The 21,630-nt window shown below is 44.3% G+C and overlaps 1 protein-coding gene across 2 annotated transcripts in view; it reads left to right on the top strand.

Moving 5' to 3' along the window:
* Positions 1–21,630, top strand: part of ZNF385C (zinc finger protein 385C) — a 167,941-nt gene that overhangs the window by 10,783 nt on the left and 135,528 nt on the right. Inside the window, exon 1 of one of the 2 annotated variants that reach the window (XM_077917438.1) lies at positions 20,183–20,602. The exons of the other annotated variant lie outside the window; for it this stretch is intronic. The gene's annotated coding sequence lies outside the window, so the exon portion shown is untranslated. Of the gene's footprint in view, positions 1–20,182; positions 20,603–21,630 lie in introns of those variants that run through there. 2 annotated transcript variants of the gene reach the window in all.

The raw sequence follows: 21,630 nt of genomic DNA, 5'->3' as shown, positions 1-21,630 counted from the left end.
CATCTGCGCAGCTTCCAACCCCTGCCACTCTGCACAGCTTCCAACCAAATATCAGAAACAATACAGCGTTTTATTTAAAATGCATCTCTGGGTTATTTGTGGGGCATAGTAATTCGTGTTTTTTTTCTCTTTTCCCCCCTACAAAATATAGTCTGGCCCCCGACAAGGTCTGAGGGGCAGTGGACTGGCCCCCTGCTGAAAAAGTTTGCTGACCCCTGGATTTGAGTGTGTGTTCAATGTAAGTTTAAATAAGAAGAGGTTTTTTATTTATTTAGTTTTCATGTGTTGCTAATTAGGGTTGAAGCGTTGTGTGGTGTAAAACACAAACCCCCTTTCAGCAGTGCTTTGGAGGGGAGTGTCCCCCCAAATGAAATGGTAGGAGGAAGATCACACATCCCTTTGTTCCCTCAGTAACTTGGAGAAGCTCCCCCATCTTCTGGCCCCTCCTTGTGAGGATGGCACCTCCGCAGCGCATTAAGACACCCTTAAAAGGTAAAGGTAAAGGACCCTGACAGTTAAGTCCAGTTGCGAACGACTCTGGGGTTGTGGCGCTCATCTTGCTTTACAGGCCGAGGGAGCTGGCGTTTGTCCGCAGACAGTTTTTCTGGGTCATGTGGCCAGCATGACTAAGCCGCTTCTGGTGAAACTAGAAGGTAATACAGTGGTACCCCGCAAGACGAATGCCTCGCAAGACGAAAAACCCGCTAGACGAAAGGGTTTTCCGTTTTTGAGTTGCTTCGCAAGACGATTTTCCCTATGGGCTTGCTTCGCAAGACGAAAACGTCTTGCGATTTTTTTTTTGCTCCCCCCCCTTTTTCTAAGCCGCTAAGCCGCTAATAGCCGCTAAGCTGCTAAGCCTTTAATAGCCGCTAAGCCGCTAATAGCGCTAAGCCGCTAAACCGCTAATAGGGGTGCTTCGCAAGACGAAAAAACCGCTAGACGAAGAGACTCGCGGAACGGATTATTTTCGTCTTGTGAGGCACCACTGTATGGCTTTCTTTGCCCTCAGTGATGCTATATAGCCATATTTGATGGGCTACATTAGCAGTGTGACATCATCTGGCTCGCTACAGGATCCCTGATTTGCTGGTATCACACAGCTAGGGAGAAGAGAAAATGGCGCCAGTGGACCATCAGAGGAGAACAGCGTCGTTGGGCGTAAGATACATTTGAGAGTTTGTCCTCCGTCCTTTTGGGCAGATTACCCCTCTTTCCACCAAACATTATCAAGGATGACAATTCGGTTTGGTCACGGCAGTTTATTTGCTGTCTCTCTGGATTTTGCATTGGGGTATTTTCTGATAAGGTTTTGTCTTTCAACAGCAGCAACAACAAAATTATCCTGCCTTCCTGTTGTTCAAGCAAATAAAGCTTCAAAAACGTTTGTATACACATTATGCTGGGCCCCTGCTGTGGTCTTCAGCACATGGAATGTAAAAGCTGTATTTATATTGACGTATTTCATCTATTGTAATGTATGAGGGCTGCCACAACCAGATATCCTGTTTTTAATAGATTCCCCCCCGCCACCCCGGATTTTTCTGTTTATATGGCAGTCCTAGAAATGAGAGAAATCTGTGACAGTTGAACCCCATTTATAGTGTGGACATGCCAAAGAACTTAACTTGCTGGATTGATATTATTATTATTATTATTATTAATTTTATTTGTATGCCGCCCATCTGACTGGGTTGCTCTAGCCACTCTGGGCAGCTCCCTCTGGGTTAGCAGTGACACAAAGGGGTTTTGTTAAAGGATATTCCTGGGATGAGGGGCAGTGAACTCGCAGATTATGGTGTTTTATGGGTATATGTATGTATTACCTGTTTGTGCAGAGGCAAAAGGGAAACGATAATAGAAGTTTAACACTGTCAGACACCCTTGTATCAGCTGTTTGTTTCCAGGGGAATTCTAAGGCATGTTTCCTTTGAATTGGTATTTATTTCTGACTAGTGCATTTTATGGGGCTAATTATTCATGGTGTGAAATTGAGACTTTGTTTTCTTTTTCAAATGTTTATTGGTATATAATGGGGAGGGACTTTGTTTTCTTTTTCAAATGTTTATTGGTATATAATGGGGAGGGAGTTGGTTAGTGAGTGGATGGAGGAAGAGGGTGGGGTGAGAGGAAAATAAAATAGCCCCTTTGGGTTGAGGCTGAAACCTAAAAGGGCCTGCACTTTTGAGGTTTTAATTTGCATTTGGGGTGACGACTTTGTTCCAAGTCTTAGGAAATAAAGACCTCCTTTCGGTGTTCAGATCTGGACACTAGATTTCCAGCAGAATGTGTTCACAGGCTGGAAAAGGATTTGGAAGAGAGATGCAAAGATGTACACTTTTTTCAGAAGTGAGAAGTCAGTGGCTGAAGGTGTTTGGCGTTTAACCCAAAATAAAGTAAACTGAATGATGGGGGAAGGGATATGCTGACAGTTTCCTCAGGCATCCTAAAGGGTTTCTGACAAAGTGAGGGAATGATGATTCAACCTATTCACTGAGGAAAACGCAAGGAATAATGGATTTTAAATTATATGGAGGCATGATTGGAGCTGTTTTCACAAGTGCTGTCCAAACTGGGTTTTGTATGAACCATATCTTTAATACCAGCATCAGCCTGTCATTGGCCGGAATGCATGTTCTAATTTGAAAATGGCTCTTTCTTTCTTTTTGGCTTTCTGTCCTATTTTAACACCACCCATACGTGCACACAGATGGCATAATGAGAAATACTCAAAGCTGCTTTTAAGTGTTATGTGAAGATGCTCTGAATATTTGTTTTCATTTATTTTCTTTCATAAAATTTATGCACTTACTATTTTAAATAGTACGTGCTGAATTGCATCCAAAGCCAGGTACCTGTGTTTTCGCACCTTCAGGTTCGCAGCGGATGGGAGTACAGTGGTACCTTGGGTTACATACGCTTCAGGTTACATACGCTTCAGGTTACAGACTCCGGTAACCCAGAAATAGTACCTTGGGTTAAGAACTTTGCTTCAGGATGAGAACAGAAATTGTGCTCTGGCAGTGCGGCGGCAGCGGGAGGCCCCATTAGCTAAAGTGGTGCTTCAGGTTAAGAACAGTTTCAGGTTAAGAACGGACCTCCGGAACAAATTAAGTACTTAACCTGAGGTACCACTGTAACTTAAACTGGGGGGGGGGAAAGCACCTTCCCTATGACTGCTTTAACCATTACATAGATGCAGGAAGGAACACACTTGGAAGTTAGTGTTGCAGCTTTCACTAACCTGATGTTCAGCAGATGTTTTGGACTACAACTCTTATCATATCTGATCTTTGGTCACGCTGGCTGGGACTGATGGGAGATTTTGTTCAAAGCATCTGGCTCTCTGCTCCTTTGAACCTTATATAGGTAAAGGGACCCCTGACCATTAGGTCCAGTCGTGACCGACTCTGGGGTTGCGGCGCTCATCTAAGGAAAGGGAGTTCATGATGGCTGGGAGTTTGTTAAGAGGGAGATAGTAAAAGCACAACTTCAGGCAATACCAATGAGACGGAAACATGGAAGGTGCCTAAAGAAGCCAGGGTGGCTATCTAAAGAACTTTTAACTGAGTTAAGATTAAAAAAGGATGTGTACAAAAAATGGAAAAGGGAGGAAACCACCAAAGAGGAATTCAAACAAATAGCCAGCACATGTAGACACAAAGTCAGAAAAGCTAAAGCACAGAATGAACTCAGGCTTGCTAGAGAGGTTAAAAGCAACAAAAAAGGCTTTTATGGGTATGTCCGTAGCAAAAGGAAGAACAAAGAAACAGTGGGGTCACTCAGAGGAGAAGCTGGTGAAATGCAAACAGGGGACACAGAAAGGGCTGAACTCCTCAATGCCTTCTTTGCCTCAGTCTTCTCCGATAAAGAAAACAATGCCCGACCTGAAGAATTTGGAGCAAATGATTCAGCAGAGGAAACACAGCCCAGAATAACTAAGGAGATAGTACAAGAGTACTTGGCTAGTTTAGATGTATTCAAGTCTCCAGGGCCAGATGAACTGCATCCAAGAGTATTAAAAGAACTGGCAGATGTGATCTCAGAACCACTGGCAGTCATCTTTGAGAATTCCTGGAGAACAGGCGAAGTCCCGGCAGACTGGAGGAGGGCAAATGTTGTCCCTATTTTCAAAAAGGGGGAAAGAGAGGACCCAAATAATTATCGCCCAGTCAGTCTGACATCAATACCAGGGAAGATTCTGGAGCAGCTCATTAAGCAAACAGTCTGTGAGCACCTAGAAAGGAATGCTGTGATCACCAATAGTCAGCATGGATTTCTGAAAAATAAGTCATGTCAGACTAACCTGATCTCGTTTTTTGACAGAATTACAAGCCTGGTAGATGAAGGGAACGCAGTGGATGTAGCCTACCTTGATTTCAGCAAGGCATTCGACAAGGTGCCCCATGATATTCTTGTAAAGAAGCTGGTAAAATGCGGTCTTGACTATGCTACCACTCAGTGGATTTTTAACTGGCTGACTGACCGAACCCAAAGGGTGCTCATCAATGGTTCCTCTTCATCCTGGAGAAGAGTGACTAGTGGGGTGCCACAGGGTTCTGTCTTGGGCCCGGTCTTATTCAACATCTTTATCAACGACTTGGATGATGGACTCAAGGGCATCCTGATCAAATTTGCAGATGACACCAAACTGGGAGGGGTGGCTAACACCCCAGAGGACAGGATCACACTTCAAAACGACCTTGACAGATTAGAGAACTGGGCCAAAACAAACAAGATGAACTTTAACAGGGAGAAATGTAAAGTATTGCACTTGGGCAAAAAAAATGAGAGGCACAAATACAAGATGGGGGACACCTAGTTTGAGAGCAGTACATGTGAAAAGGATCTAGGAGTCTTGGTTGACCACAAACTTGACATGAGCCAACAGTGTGACGCGGCAGCTAAAAAAGCCAATGCAATTCTGGGCTGCATCAATAGGAGTATAGCATCTAGATCAAGGGAAGTAATAGTGCCACTGTATTCTGCTCTGGTCAGACCTCACCTGGAGTACTGTGTCCAGTTCTGGGCACCACAGTTCAAGAAGGACACTGACAAACTGGAACGTGTCCAGAGGAGGGCAACCAAAATGGTCAAAGGCCTGGAAACGATGCCTTATGAGGAACGGCTAAGGGAGCTGGGCATGTTTAGCCTGGAGAAGAGGAGGTTAAGGGGTGATATGATAGCCATGTTCAAATATATAAAAGGATGTCACATAGAGGAGGGAGAAAGGTTGTTTTCTGCTGCTCCAGAGAAGCGGACACGGAGCAATGGATCCAAACTACAAGAAAGAAGATTCCACCTAAACATTAGGAAGAACTTCCTGACAGTAAGAGCTGTTCGACAGTGGAATTTGCTGCCAGGGAGTGTGGTGGAGTCTCCTTCTTTGGAGGTCTTTAAGCAGAGGCTTGACAACCATATGTCAGGAGTGCTCTGATGGTGTTTCCTGCTTGGCAGGGGGTTGGACTCGATGGCCCTTGTGGTCTATTCCAACTCTATGATTCTATGATCTCGCTTTATTGGCCGAGGGAGCCGGCGTACAGCTTCCGGGTCATGTGTCCAGCATGACTAAGCCGCTTCTGGCAAACCAGAGCAGCACACAGAAACACCGTTTACCTTCCCGCTGGAGCGGTACCTGTTTATCTACTTGCACTTTGAGGTGCTTTAGAACTGCTAGGTTGGCAGGAGCAGGGAACGAGCAATGGGAGCTCACCCGATAGTGGGGATTTGAACCGCCGACCTTCTGATCGGCAAGTCCTAGGCTCTGTGGTTTAACCCACAGTGCCACCCGCATCCCTGAACCTTATATAAAAAGGTAAAGGTACCCCTGCCTGTAAGGGCCAGTCTTGACAGACTCTAGGGTTGTGCGCCCATCTCACTCAAGAGGCCGGGGGCCAGCGCTGTCTGGAGACACTTCCGGGTCACGTGGCCAGCGTGACATCGCTGCTGTGGCGAGCCAGAGCCGCACACAGAAACACCGTTTACCTTCCCGCTAGTAAGCGGTCCCTATTTATCTACTTGCACCCGGGGTTGCTTTCGAACTGCTAGGTTGGCAGGCGCTGGGACCGAACAACGGGAGTGCACCCCGCCGCGGGGATTCGAACCGCCGACCTTTCAATCGTCAAGCCCTAGGCGCTGAGGCTTTTACCCACAGCGCCACCCGCGTCCCGAACCTTATATACCTTTAAGCAGATTTGCTTTCTTTCTAATCAGGTGCATCTCAAGTGCTCCCAATAAAATTAGAATGATTCCAGATAGAGATTTGATTTTCCAGCATGCATGTTTCACACATTAGCTTCCATACATTCCCATTCTTTCAGTCATGGATATTCATTGCGGTTCCTCTGGATAGAGGCGACCACTGAAATGTTATCAGTCACCACCAGCACCACACACACAAAGTGCTAATGGGCTTTCACACCTGCAGTGATTGTGAGTGAACAGTGAATTATTTTTACTTATTGTATTTTCTGTGTTTAGAGCAATACTGGGTTTTTTAAGTACTGGCTGGCAGTTTGACATTGACAATGTGTAGTGTTGCAAAAAACCAAACAAACCCCAAAACCACATGTGCATGAGCAGTACAGATTCCACAAGAAACTCTCTTCTCGTGGCACCCTCAGTAATTTTAGTGGCATGGGGATGGGGAGAAGCTCAATTATTGCAAAGCTTATTTTGCAGCTTTTTCAGAGTGAATGATATTGGAGGAACTAAACTGACCTCTTACAGCTCTGGTTTTCCTCCATGCCTTGGCCAATTTGTAGGGGGTGCCACTGTTGTAAATTCTGATTCCTACCCTTTCAATGGCCCTTGCCATTTAGCTAGTTCTGTTTGGTTTGAAAAGGCGTCAACCTGCTGCCACGATTGTGTCAATTTGGTTCTCCAGGTTTGTGCTTCCGCATAGAGACTGTTCCGGCAGAGCTTCCACAGGAGTAGCTTTGCTAGTCTGTGGCAGCAAAAACAACAGAGAATCTTGTACAACATTAAAGACTAACCTATTTATTATGGCAGCTTTTGTGGTCTAGAGTCCAATTCATCAGATGCATGAATTTCAGATAAATCTGCTTGGGAACTCTTATCTTAAAAACATCAGTTTGTGGCAAGTTACTGCAATGTCTGTATTTTGGACATTTCATGGTAGCGTAGTAAAACTTTAACTTTCCCCTCTTTTTCTTAAAAAGAGATTAAAGGGAACTACTGCACTATTTTGACTTCAGCAATCTACTGATGGCTTGCCCTTTCTCCTGTTTAAAGTAATACTGTAATAAGACGATGCTTTCTGAACCTCCACCCCTGTGGTATAACCCCCCACCCTACCCTTAATATCTGACCTCTGTTAGTTTACACAGCTCTCCTCTGCTCCTTGAGAGACAGAAAGTGTTCAGAGAGAAAGGAGGTAGGGAAGAGAAAATGTTAGCTTTTTTTTTTTTTTTTAGTCCAGAGAGCAGTTATTTTGCATTCATTTGAACTGTTGAAATATTTAATCAACACAAAAGATTGACTGTGTGCTGCCTGGAGGCAGCATTTTACAGTATTTGGGAAAGATTTAAAAAACAAACAAACCAGGAAAAAGGCAGGTCAAACCTTGACATTCTCTAGGGGCAGATTTGGGCCTTTGAGCCCCAACTGCAGTATAGCAATGAACTTGTGGGAAGGTTTGGTGTCCTTCGACCGTATCTGTAACACGACACCCACATTTATTTATTTTCTTACTTTTACTTTCATATCTATCTAGATCAGGGTGGTCCAAAGCATGACCCAAGGGCTGCATATGGCCTTCAAGGCCCTTTTTTGCAGCCTTTGATGCCCCCCCCCACCGCCCTCCTGCTGCCTTCTGAAAGCAAGGTAAGGAGGCAATCAGTTTTGGAAAGGAGGCGCGAGTGCTCTGACAGGGCCTAGAGTCCTCCCTCTTCCCTCCCAAAGCCTATGAAAAGTTGGCCTGTCTTGATTTACGGTAGATGGTTGCTTTATCTTAGAGAGGCACCCCAGTCCTCTCCACTTGCCATGATATTTGTGGAGGGCAGTTACACCTACACAGCTCACCACTCTGGTATTTTAAATTACATTCAAGAATTCCTCAAAAACACTTACATTTCTGGATAGTTTATGAATTATACAAAAAAAAAAAAAAATGCCAAGGAAAGCTCTTATAACGTACTGACATTTGCAATGTAATCTTCTGTAGATCCAAACAGCCTTAGAAACTTGCTGTGATATGCCCGACCCCAGGAATAGGCTTGCGATGGCACTGCTGGTCTGTGTTTGTCTCCCTTCTTAAAACCCATTTCTTCCATGAAGACCTTGTTCATCCCACAACTTTCACCCCCAACTAAAATGGAAGTCTCTGAATGTGTAGATGCCTTTGGTCACCTTAAGCATTTATTATCCTTGCCTTTCTCTTTCTTTTTTTCCTCCATTTTCACATATTGAACTGAAAACTCCTTGAGACAGAGAACAGTCTCTTTTGCTAATCACAAAAGTGCCATACGTTAGCGGCTCTATATAAATGAATGCTGTAATCGTCAATTTCTTCGTCTGTACTGGGCCACCAATGTGCTGGTTGGAACTGGTGGTCTTTTGGTACCCTTTAGTCCTCTTAATCAATTTGTATGACCTAAAGAAGAAGTACTTATTTCTTTTCATGATTCCTCCAGTGAAAGGCTTGATGGTTTTTGGACGTTCTTGAATGCTGTGTTTCAGCCCACGGCTAAGCGTGCAGAAATAATTTTTAAGAAATAAATGGCTCGGCTCCAAATTTTCAAGAGGTATTAGAAACCTCTTCTGGGGCCTTATTTTTCAACATCATTATAAAAGAGTTTTAAATCAGAGATTAAAGGGCAGCTGGATTAATCTCCACTAGAGTAAAGAGAAGATTTCAGTTCAGGGATGTCTGGAGACCTCAGGGAAATGTTGGCTTAGACCAAAGAGTATGGAGTTGGGGGGGATTACTGTAAGGATCTTGTTAGGCTGAACTTGTCAGCTGCTTCACTCCCAGTGAACCTGTTTGATATATACAGTGGTACCTCGGGTTAAGAACTTAATTCGTTCTGGAAGTCTGTTCTTAACCTAAAACCGTTCTTAACCTGAGGTACCACTTTAGCTAATGGGGCCTCCCGCTGTTGCTGCGCAATTTCTGTTCTCATCCTGAAGCAAAGTTCTTAACCCGAGGTACTATTTCTGGGTTAGCAGAGTCTGTAACCTGAAGCGTCTGTAACCTGAAGCGTCTGTTATCCGAGGTACCACTGTACTGTTGCATGCCACCCCAATTTCTGAGTGGTTCAAGATTCCATGGGTTCCAGGTGCTTACCCAGGGTTCATTTTTTTCTGGAATGAGGGACAGTGGAGACTGTGGTGTCTTTATGATATATAGTTTATTTACATATACAACCAAAGTCTACGATGGAGGGGCTCACAGCATTAACACCCCAGAGGGTCTTGCTTCTCCTATACCCTTGGATTCTACCAGAAATCAGGCATGAGTCTGTTTCTCAGCTGCCAAGCCTGCAGCCTCCTCTAGCTTCTGGCTCACACCTCAAATCAACTTTAGCTATTGTCTTTCCAGCTACCAGAGAGTTGAGGGCCTCGGCCCAGTATACCTGAAGGAGCGTCTCTACCCCCATCGTTCAGCCCAGACACTGAGGTCCAGCTCCGAGGGCCTTCTGGCGGTTCCCTCACTGCGAGAAGTGAGGTTGCAGGGAACCAGACAGAGGGTCTTCTTGGTAGCGGTGCCCACCCTGTGAAATGCCCTCCCATCAGATGTCAAGGAAATAAACAGCTATCTGACTTTTAGAAGACATCTGAAGGCAGTCCTGTTTAGGGAAGTTTTTAATGTTTGATGAATGAATATGTGATTGTTTTAGTTACATGTCCTTAAGCTTAGTTACAGGCTAGGATTCAGTAGGGCATGGGAAATGGGGAAATAAACCAAAGGTGTCATAGAAAATGTGGTGGGTGAAGAGATTTTTGCTATCCTTCACTTGTAAAACAAGCCTTTTAAGGAGACATCTTTCTGCCTCTGTATTGGCATTGTTTTTAAAATGTTTTAATTGATTTTTTCACTTGCATGCTTGCTGCCCAGGCTCTCTTGGGAGTAAGGGCGGGATATAAAATAATAATAATAATAATAATAATAATAAGAAGAAGAAGAAGAAGAAGAAGAAGAAGAAGACGACATTTGAGAAGACCAATCAAATGTCAAGGTCCAATAAAGGTGGCATGGTAAAAATAGCAAAATCTGTGCTTTGGACAGGAGGAAGCAAAATGGGCTTGTGGTTTCGTTCCCATATGTTGGAAAGAATTTATGTGTGTCCTCAAACTGCCTCTTGTAAAAAGTAATAGCAGCCATGTTGACCCATATGAAAAATTCCAACATCTCTGTCAGTCCAAAACCTTTATAAGGGCAACCAAAATGTTACAGAATAGTTTGTAATTTTTCAAGTTCCCCAGAATTCTTTATCAAGCTAGCTGGCTAACAAAAAGAAGGAAAGGGAAGAGATAAGAAGGCAAAACGGTGAAATCGTTGTGGTGTTATGAGATCACTATTAGTCAGCTGATGTCTTTGGCAAATGGTCCATTAAAATGTGTCAATGCAAGTTGCTAAGAGTGGTCCCTTTTTGCAGTTCAGATCCTGCTCCAGGTTCCCTAGAACGTGGTTATCTTCAATGGGAAATGGGTGTACCTTGTGTCTAGTGTACACACATGTGCAAATGCATGCAAATGAACTGTAAAGCTGAGGTCTGTATTTTGAAACTGTTAGCGTAGGGTAAGCCAGTTTCTGTTTTCCTAGTATATTTTAGCAACGAGTGCCTTTCGTTGCAGTGGAAATGAATAGTATGTACCTTAGGCGGAGTAGAGTCTTCAGCACTGTTTAATATTGGTGGGGGTGGGTGGGTGGAGCACCCAGACGCTAATCTTTGATTTCAGGAAAAGGGTACTAACAAGTATGTCACTATTTCATCGGCAGTATATTGGAGGCTATGTTCATGTCTTCATAACGTGCCAGACTCGTCAACCTTGCAAGCAGCCGCCTTGTATGAGGCACCCTTGGGCCATCTCTCTTTCACAGCCTCCTTTGTAAAAACAGGTCAGGAGGGAGTTCGTGGGCAACAGCTTCCAAGAAAGCTGGATAAAGAACAGACAAGCTGTAAACAGTGAGGCCTTAGCTGTGGAAACACCCCCCCCCCCCCGCGCTTTACCTAAATACAGGAAAGTGCTTGTATGCAGGAAAAGAGGGTGTGTTGCAGAGGGTGCACAGAGAGGTTACTGAGAAAGGTGACAGAGATGCTTTCTACACTGGACTCAAGGCTTTTGCTGTGTCCACAAGAGCTGCCTTGATTCCTGTAGAAAAATAAATCACTGGGGGGCTCAGCCCCTTTTCAGAAAGCTTGTGGGTCCAGTTCTCTTCAGCCGGAGAAAGAAAGCTGGAGAAAGATTTGGAAGGCACCCTTCTTGCTAGAAAGGGTGTTTTGGGTTGTCCTCAAGAGGGCCATTCAGACAAAATGGTACTCTTCCTCTTAAGGCTCTGCATTAATAGTTTTCATGGCTTTGGGTTCCTGATCTTTTAACTTGTACAAGCCACAGTGAGGTATACTTGGGGTAGCATTGAATTGGGGTATTGATGAGCCCCAGATCCTTTGCCCCTTTCACTCCTTGCTTACAGATCAACCATAAAGTTCAGTGCAGATGAGTCCCTACCCACTTGCTATCTTAATTTGCCAAAAAACTGTTTTTTACATTAACATACATTTGCAAATGTCCAGAGTGCATTATGCCCCATATGTCAGAACATAACATTCCTTCACCTTTAATGGCAGTGGTGTTGCTAGGTACTTAAACGCCACTGCCATTAAGGGTGAAGGAACAAGCTCTGGCATATAGGGTATAATGCACTAGGACAATTCCTTTGCAGCCATCATTGAATGAACAGCAGAAGTTCACAGTAATTCCCTAGTAATATGGCTTGAATCACAATTAAAGTATCAGTATCAAATACTTTTTCACATAGCACATAATGAAACTATGGAATTTGCTGCCTCGGTATGTAGGAAAGGCCACCAACTTGGAACACTTTAAAAGAGGGTTAGACAGATTCATGGAAGGTAAGGCAGTCAGAGGCTACCAGGTGTGGTGACTATATTCTGCTTCCACAGTACAGTCATACCTTGGAAGTTGAAGTCCATTTGACTTCCAAAACATTCAGAAACCAAAGCATGGCTTCTGATTGGCTGCAGGAAGCTCCTGCAGCCAATCAGAAGCTGTGGAAGCCCTGTTGGATGTTCGGGTTCCAAAAAATGGTTCACAAACTGGAACACTCACTTCCGGGTTTGCGGTGTTCGGGAGCCAAAACATCTGAGTACCAAGGCGTTCAGGATCCAAGGTACAACTGTATACCAGTTGCTGAGAATCACAACTAGACATCTTGTTGGCCACTGTGTTAACAGGATGCTGGATTAGATGAGCCATTGATATGATCCAGCAGTGCTCTTCTTTTGATCTTAATGCCCTGTATTAGGAGTGGGGTTTATAATGGATTGTCCAATAATGTAACATTCCTTCTTTAAGCAGTTCTGTTCTGCTGCAGGAGTATTCATCCGACATAAGTTATAAGAAAGACATAGAATCATAGAACTGTAGAGTTGGAAGGGACCGTGAGGGTCATCTAGTCCCACCCCCTGCAGTTCATGAATCTTTTGCCCAAAGTGGGGCTCGAACCCACAACCTTGAGATTAAGAGTCTCATGGGTGCATCTTGTTGCTTGTCTGTGATGGACACACTGACCCTATGACTGTTAATGTTTTCTCTGGGGGCCCAGAGACAAAGCCCTGTGTAGATACATTCATCCCATCAGCTTATACACGGCCAGTCTTTTTAGACTATTCCTTTGATCCTGCAAGATCTTGAATGAACTGGGAAAGATGCATCCTGATTGCTGGGGGGGGGGGGGGGGAGGAAGGACAAGCCACATAGATTCCACAAGAAAATAAGACAGAAGTAGGGAAAATGCACTAAAGAGGACAGGCAGCTGTGTAGGACCTCAGGGATTCCCATCACTTAGTGTCCAAATAACTCCATTGTCAGTTACAGTACTGGCTTCACTTACTGGCTAAAAATACCGAAAGCCAAAAACAGCCAGGCTGCCTCATCTCGCAGAAATCACTTTGAAAGGTACCTGCACATTTTGTTCCATAACTTTCTTTCTAGGAGGGCCAGAGACTTATTTTTTAACAATGAAAGTTCAGAGTCTTGGGCTGTGGGCCTCGTACACCTGTGCCCACCTTTTAGTGTCCCTGATCAGGAGGGAGTGTCATGCTCACTGTACCTCTTAGGTAGGTTCTGGTCTTTCCAGGATAAAGATTACCTCACCTTGCCAGTGCATACTTGTGTAACTTCTAGGGCCAACAACTATAATACACGAAATCTGAAGCTGACCTTGATCTCTCCTTGGAGGCTACTTCCTGGTGCAGAGAGTATATTGCATATGTTCTGTGCCAATTGCACTGGCTGCCTGTATGCTTTGAGGTCTAATTAAAGGTCCTGATTTTGACCTTAAAAGCCCTTTGCAACCCCAGATCCATCTATATATACGGGATTGATTCTCCCATTTTCAGCCCAGGTGCCAGTTGGGGCAAGCAAATCAGGCCCTAGTCTGTGTGTCTTGAGAAGCTGCCTGTATTGCTTTTTAAATTTTCTTAAAATACATTTTTATTTTGTATTGCTGGTATTTGAGTTTTGTGAGCTCCTTTGAACATTTGGAAACGGTATAAAATGTTTTTTAAAATAAATATTATTCCTGTGTTAGGCTGGATGGCTGTGGCTCAGAGAGAGCAGTTCATCTAAGGCCACTTTGGGAGATTAATGCTGACCTCATAATTCAATGAGGAGCCTCCTTGCTTGTGGCTAGTGGAACTCTTTACTGTTATCCTAACACTCCAAATATCCATGAACCTACAGCCTCCAAGCACTGTGGCCTTTTGTACGCCTCTTATAAAATCAATTTGCATCATTGCCAGGTTCAGAAACATTAATTTGGACTGATATTGTTGCAAGCAAGGTTCCATAAGTATGGTTGCTTGTGAAATTATGGATGAATGTGGGCTAATTCTTAAAGCAAAAGATCTTTCTTGCTGATGTTTTCCTAAGAAAAATGAAACAGCAGCATACTTTGCTCCATTTATAGAGTACATCTTTGGAAATAAGCACTGAATTTATTTAAGTTTTTGATCTCACATTTGAATATTTTGCTGTGGCAGCTGTCAGTTGAACTCCATTGATCACAGAAAATGCTGGTTGAGATGGGGAATTGATGGTTTGTAGCTTGAACAAGGAGTGGCTCTTGAAGCCAACAAACGGTAGCTGAGTCCCATAGCTGAAGGAGCATCTCCACCCCCACTGTTCTACCCGGACACTGAGGTCCAACACCGAGGGCCTTCTGGCGGTTCCCTCACTGCGAGAAGCCAAGTTACAGGGAACCAGGCAGAGGGCCTTCTCGGTAGTGGCGCCCTCCCTGTGGAATGCCCTCCCACCAGATGTCAAAGAGAACAACAACTACCAGACTTTTAGAAGACATCTGAAGGCAGCCCTGTTTAGGGAAGCTTTTAATGTTTGATGTAGTACAGTATTTTAATATATATTTTTTTGGAAGCCGCCCAGAGTGGCTGGGGAAGCCCAGGCAGATGGGCGGGGTATAAATAATAAATTATTATTATTATTATTATTATTATTATTATTATTATTATTATTATTATTATTATAAATAACGGGTGGGGGTGGGTGGGTCAGAAGGGCTCTTGGACTTAGCAGATTCCTTCACAGCTGTTTGTGGTTTTGTGTGTGAGAATACTTTTTGCAGCTGTTGGATCCCTCTTGCTGCTTCATTTTTGTCTTCATGCACTGGGACTTCGTAGTGCTATGGTTGTTCTCCACCCCCACCCCAGTCAATTCCTGTTTTGCATGGTGGCATTTTGGGGTGGAGTCTCTCCCAGTCTCCATAATAGCATTGTTGAGAGACGTTTAGTGGTTTTTGTCGATAACAGAATGGACAGGAAATCTCACAAGTGATGCTGCAGCTCAAAGTACCAGTGCCATCATTTTGGTTCTTGGTTACTACAAATATCTAGATCAGCAGCCTAAGTTCTGATTAGTCCAGATGTTAGCAATTGGGCATGACTGCACTATCCATTGACTGTTAACCCACCCCTGCATATAGTTGCACTTCTATCTGCCATGGTTAATAAGCGTTGATAGACCTGAATTCAGTGCATTTATCTAATCTTTTAAAAATATGTTTCTACATTCATAGCATCGTATGGATTCAAAGCATCGTGTGTCTGCTCTTTTGAAGAAGTGGCTTTTTCAATGTATTTGTTCTGCAAAACAAGCCTTTTCATTTTACTAGATGACCTTCAGATCTTTTGTGTTTTCAGAATACTCTGAACTCCAAAGTGATAGCATCGTTTGTTTAGCTATTTAGTCTTATTTATAATGGTATTTGTAAGCTGGCAACTCCTGAGAAGAATATTGCTCTAAACTAGTAAAAGTAACACTGTCTGGAAGTACCTTGTTCATTCCTGGGCATTCACAAGGAGGTTGATGGAAGTTTGTAAGTTCCTTGCACACCGTTGTACAAAATTCTCAAGAGGAGCTTAACCTTGAATTCTGTTAGCCATATACAAGATGTTGTGGGTATGCAACAAGAACAACTCTTTTTACATGTGGATCATAGAATCATAGAACCTTAGAGTTGGAAGGGACCCCGAGGGTCATCTAGTCCAACCCCTGCAATGCAGGAATCTCAGCTAAAGCGTCCATGACAGATGGCCATCCAACCTCTGCTTAAAGACCTCCAATGAAGGAGAGTCCACCACCTCTCGTGGGAGTCTGTTCCACTGCTGAACATCTCTTAATGTCAGAAAGTTTTTCCCGAATGTTTAGTTGGAATCTCCTTTCTTGCAACTTGAAGCCATTGGTTCGAATCCTACCCTCCAGAGCAGGAGAAAACAAGCATGCTCCCTCCTCCGTGTGACAGCCCTTAAGATATTTGAAGATGGCTATCATATCTCCTCCCAGTTTCCTCTTTTCCAGGCTAAACATACCCAGCTCCTTCAAATGCTCCTCAAAAGGCTTAATTTCCAGACCCTTGGTTGCCCTCTGCACACGTTCCAGCTTGTCAACATCCTTCTTAAATTGTGGTGCCCAGAACTGGACACAGTACAGTGGAACCTTGGTTGTTGAACGCTTCGGAAGTCAAACGCTTTGGCTTTTGAACGCCGACAACCCAGAAGTGAATGCTTCCAGTTTCTCCATTTTTTCGATGGATTTTGCCAACCGGCAATTGCGCCTCGGTTGTCAAACGTTTTGGAATTTGAACGGTCTTCTGGAGTGGATTACATTTGACAACCGAAATTCTACTGTATTCCAAGTGTGGTTCTGACTAAGGCAGAATAGAGTGGTACTATTAATTCCCTTGATCTGGACACTCTACATCTGTTGATGCCGAAGAGGGTAAGGAGAACAAGGAGTCTGGAAATTTCAGTCACTGCCCTTAAAAAAAAAAAGAGCATAGGAAAAAATTGGGAAGCTTCCTGCAAGGAAGATTGTCATGTGAGTTTTGTCTGCATGGCAGTGCTTCAAGAGACAAAAAGCAAGTGTGAAAGAGAAGCCAGGAAGGGCGGGTGAGGAAAAATTATCAACTGAGTCACCACTGATAAGGCACTCTGCTGCTTTCCTCTCTGTCAGAGTCTAAAGCGGTATTAAGTGTGCTGTTCAGAGAGAACATCACTGGAATGCTAATCACATTAAAACGGCGTGACTGGTAGGGAAGGGAAAGGAGAGGAAAAAGCTCGTTACTATCTCCAGATGGCTTGAAAAGCGCAACCCACTGCTGCTAAGAGATGCTCAATTAGCGATTACTCCTTTTAATCAGGAATGGCGTTGAGTTGTGCTGCTTGGGGAAGCTTTGGAGGTGCTGAGTAAGGCTGGCATTGGCATCTTCTGGTTTTGCTAATCGCACATTCCACATTAACAAATAATATCCTGGTGCCTTATTGAATTACCTCCTTGCCACACTTGCCCTATTTTAGTTAGTTAGTTAGTTAGTTAGTTAGTTAGTTTATTATTGGAAATTTTATTTACAACATAACATAACCCCCCCACCTCCCCAATACAGAAATCACCCTCATTAAATGCAAACATAACAAACAATAAGCATAACAGAAAGCCACCGCCAATCACTGTGGACAGTACTGAGCTAGATGGACCAATGGTGTGAGCTGGTATAAGGCACGTTCCTGTGTTCCTAAGAGTCTGTAAGGCAGAAGTTCCAAGGCTGATTGTGCTTCACCACCAGTTCTGCCTACTCATCCAATCTCCTCTCATTTCCTATACACAAAGGTAAAAAAGGTAAAGGACCCCTGACAGTTTAGTCCAGTCACAAACAACTCTGGGGTTGTGGCGCTCATCTTGCTTTACTGGCCGAGGGAGCCGATGTTTGTCCGCAGACAGTTTTCCCAGGTCATGTGGCCAGCATGACTAAGCTGCTTCTGGCGAAACCAGAGCAGCGCATGGAAACGCCTCTTACCTTCCTGCTGGAGACGTACTTATTTATCTACTTGCACTTTGACGTGCTTTTGAACTGCTAGGTTGGCAGGAGCAGGGACCGAGCAACGGGAGCTCACCCTGTTGCGGGGATTCGAACTGCCAACCTTCCGATCGCCAAGCCCTAGGCTCAGTGGTTTAGACCACAGCGACACCTGTGTCCCTATTCCTATACATAAAAGGTAAAGGTACCCCTGCCCGTACGGGCCAGTCTTGACAGACTCTAGGGTTGTGCGCCCATCTCACTCAAGAGGCCAGGGGCCAGCGCTGTCCGGAGACACTTCCGGGTCACATCTGGCGAGCCAGAGCCACACACGGAAACGCCGTTTACCTTCCCACTTGTAAGCGGTCCCTATTTATCTACTTGCACCCGGGAGTGCTTTCGAACTGCTAGGTTGGCAGGCGCTGGGACCGAGCAACGGGAGCGCACCCCGCCGTGGGGATTCGAACCGCCAATCTTTCGATCGGCAAGCCCTAGGCGCTGAGGCTTTTACCCACAGCGCCACCCGCGTCCCTTATTCCTATACATAGCTTCACCTAAATAATACCATCTCCCAACAGCTCTTTCTGTTTGCCCCTATCTGTAAGAGTGCTTTGTAAATCTAAAGTATATGTTAAGATTAGCAATGGTTTATTAAACCATTTTTTTACTACTTTACATTTTTTAAACAAACAAAATCTAAGTAGTTCATATCTATCTAATTTTTGTTCCTGTTATAGAGAGTTCAGGATGGCATACTGTACAGTGTTATTCCCTTGTATCCTGCGAGAGAGGTTAACATGAGTGCAACCAGCTCAAGGTCACCGAGTAAACTTTGTCTTGGAGTGAGGTTTTGAACACTGGTCTCGCTGTCTATCCAACGCACTAGCCCAGCCTTCTCCAACAAGGTGACCTCCAGACTGGGGATGGTAGGAGTTGTAGCCCAAAACATCTGTGCAGGTAGCAGGTTGCAGGAGGCTGGGATAGCTACTACTACACCTTTGTACTTCTCCCATGGAGAAATAGAGATGGGTTGAGAGTCTTCTGATCGGTTGTGGGATCCCTAACCATGCTAATCTCTGAGCTTTTGTCCTTTCTGCTTCCCCTTGTTCCTTGTCCTCCTATTGCTCATCAGTTATCTTCAAGGGTGCCTTCTGTTTGTCCCAAGGCCTGGCAGAGCAGCAGCATACACTGGGCAATTACCTACAGATGCCCCAGGTTCCACTTTCTCTTCCAGATTCTACTTTCTCCTCTGCCTATCTGGAACTGCATCTGAATATCACCGATGCCAGTAGAATAACCTGCAGTATTCTAACTGTACTTTTATCTATCTATCTATCTATCTATCTATCTATCTATCTATCTATCTATCTGTGTATTTGAATCCAGAAACAAAACAAAACAAAAATTGAGAGGAAGGGGGAGTTTGGTTGTGTTGCTGCTGCGCCAGTGAAAAATGAGTGCCTTCTTATGTAGGTGTCAACTAATGACACCAGCTGGGAATGTTAATGGAGGCCCAGCAGGCAGAACTTGTTTGCTTTCCAGCAAATAATCAAACCTGACACTAGCAAGGGAGACATTTGTAGGTTCCTGGGAGGGTGTCTCCTTGCTCATTCCCCTGCTCAGATATCTGCCTTGCACTGAATGAGGAGGTGGAGTTCAGCATAGCCCAGGACTTAAGAGGACTTGTTTCCTGTATCTTGCATAAGTTGGAGGCAGACTTGATAGTTTTGACTTACCCCAATTAACCTGCCCCAAGTAAGAATTGCCTGCAAGCAAGCAGGCAAGAAAACCTTGGTTCTCTCCTCCTCCTCACACCCTTAGGCCATAAATAAGTAGGGGAATTTGGAAAAGCTTGTAGAAATCTTTGCTGGCTAGTAACTATTGTGGATTTATTTGTATGTTTGGTTGAGAATATTTTTTTTCTTGTTGTCTTGGAATACTGGGCCCATGACACTAAAGGTTTAGCTTCTCGTTCTCAAATGAGCCTTGCCAACTTGAATCCTGCAGATGATCTCCATGACTGAGCTGAGATAATTTGGAAGGACCAGTTTTTTGTGTCAATCTGCAAGACATAGCCTCTGTCCTATTTGCTTTTTTGTTTAATTTCTATCCCACAACCTTCAGCAGACACTGCTGTCATCAGAGTGGCTAACAGTAGATGATAGCAGAAAAATCAATTGCAGAAACAGGGAAGCTGGCTCAACTTAAAATGTGATTTCTCTCTCTCTAGGTATTGTAGAATACTCTGCTAATAGATACTTAGCAGGTACCTTCTGTTTCAACTTCTAAATGCTTGCTGAAAACTTTTCTATTCTGTCAGGCTTGTGCATGCATTTTCCCTCAATAGTTTGCTAATTTCTGATTTTAACGTTTTAATATGTTTTTTTATGGCATGGTTTTATGTGCAATTGTTGTAAACAGCTCTGGTTTTTTTTTTAAAAAATGAATAGCAGTATAGAAATATATTTTTAACAAACAAACAAAGAGGGGCCCTTTCTTCTCCTCCTTGCTTGGAGCATTGAGCTGCTCTGGGTAAAAAGCAAAGCATCTCTCAAGTCCTGTGTGCAGAGACAGGAAAATGCTACGGGTGGGAAGGAAAGGAGAGAGCTCTGCCTAAATCCTTAGGAGATTCCAAGAGACTGAAAGTCAAGAGGAAAGGCCCTGTTGGAGTGGAGAGAAATGCCAGCCTTTTGAGTCTGTTGGAGAGAGAGGGCAGAAACAGAATTCAGCAGCTGCACAGAAACTGGTGCTGAGGAGACCTTTTGCCATTGGCTGCGAAGGCACTGTCATCTGAGCAGAAGATTGCCAGCCAAGTCTCGTGTCTGTGAGGTGTGTCTGCCATCAGGGGAAAGCAGCCAGCTGGGCCCAGCTGCTACAAGACAGAAGCAAAAGCAACCACAGCCAAGGCCATGAATGAGTGTGCACACCCGTACAATTTCTCGCTCTGCGGAATGTTGTAAAAGTGAACAACAACGGGCATCATCGTCATCTCGTTTTCGGTCTTCAGACTATGGCATCCACAAGATGGAGGTAATGGCAGACGTGGGCTAACTCAAGGTTTGCAGAAATCTATAGGTAAATCCCTAAGGGCAGAACCCCCAAAATATTTCATTAAGGAGGACTTGGTGTGCTCAGTCGCCACAGAATACTGATGGACGGGGGTGTGGAATGGAATGCAGAGGAATCACTGGATTCTGGAACATCAGCAGCCGTAAAGGTAAAGGGACCCCTGACCATTAGGTCCAGTCGCGGCCGACTCTGGGGTTGTGGCGCTCATCTTGCTCTATAGGCCGAGGGAGCTGGCGTACAGCTTCCGGGTCATGTGGCCAGCATGACTAAGCCGCTTCTGGAGAACCAGAGCAGCACACGGAAACAGGAATCAGCAGCCCTACACTGCAACATTTCCCTGCAGATTCTACAGGCAGTGGCCATTTTAGTCGCATCCAATTGTTGTGCGGTCACCAAGGCGTGGGTCCTTTTGGACCCGGAAGAGGGCAGAATGGGGGTAGAATGGTGGAATGGGGCTTATATGTTCTCTGCTGACATGCATAGGGTCTGAGAATGTAACCCCGCGTCACCACGTGTACTTTTTATACTCTGTGATTTTAAACAATAAACACATTTGTAAAGTTGGGTTATTAGTCAGAAGCAGTAATTTAGATGTAGTCAGTGCTATTTTTTCCTTTAAAAAGAGCTGCCAGAACTCACCCTGAACACCTTCTCTTATAATGGCAATGGTGCTCACCTGAGAGGTGCCAGAATTGAGTGCCATCGAGTTCTGGCTGGAAAAAAAAGCCCTGGATGTAGTTATGTTCTTTGGTAACTGATACACCATACTAACGTTTGCTTATCCTAATGCTGATTTCTTTGTCCGAAATAAATCTAATCCGTATTGTGAATTGTGGTTGAAGTAGGTGCTGTAAAGATTTCGATACACACCCAGGGAAGTATGGAGAACCAAAGTTCTTACACCCTAAATAAAGGGAATCGTTCCTGGGCAACTTGCCTTCAAGCTGCCTTGCCTGTTTTTACAAAGTGGTAATGGTACAATGTGTGTG

The sequence above is a fragment of the Podarcis muralis genome, chromosome 13 (genome assembly GCF_964188315.1).
Source record: "Podarcis muralis chromosome 13, rPodMur119.hap1.1, whole genome shotgun sequence".
NCBI classification, from domain to species: Eukaryota; Metazoa; Chordata; class Lepidosauria; order Squamata; family Lacertidae; genus Podarcis; species Podarcis muralis.
The sequence above is the reverse complement of the archived record's forward strand: the minus strand, read 5'-3'. Positions and strand labels throughout refer to the sequence as shown.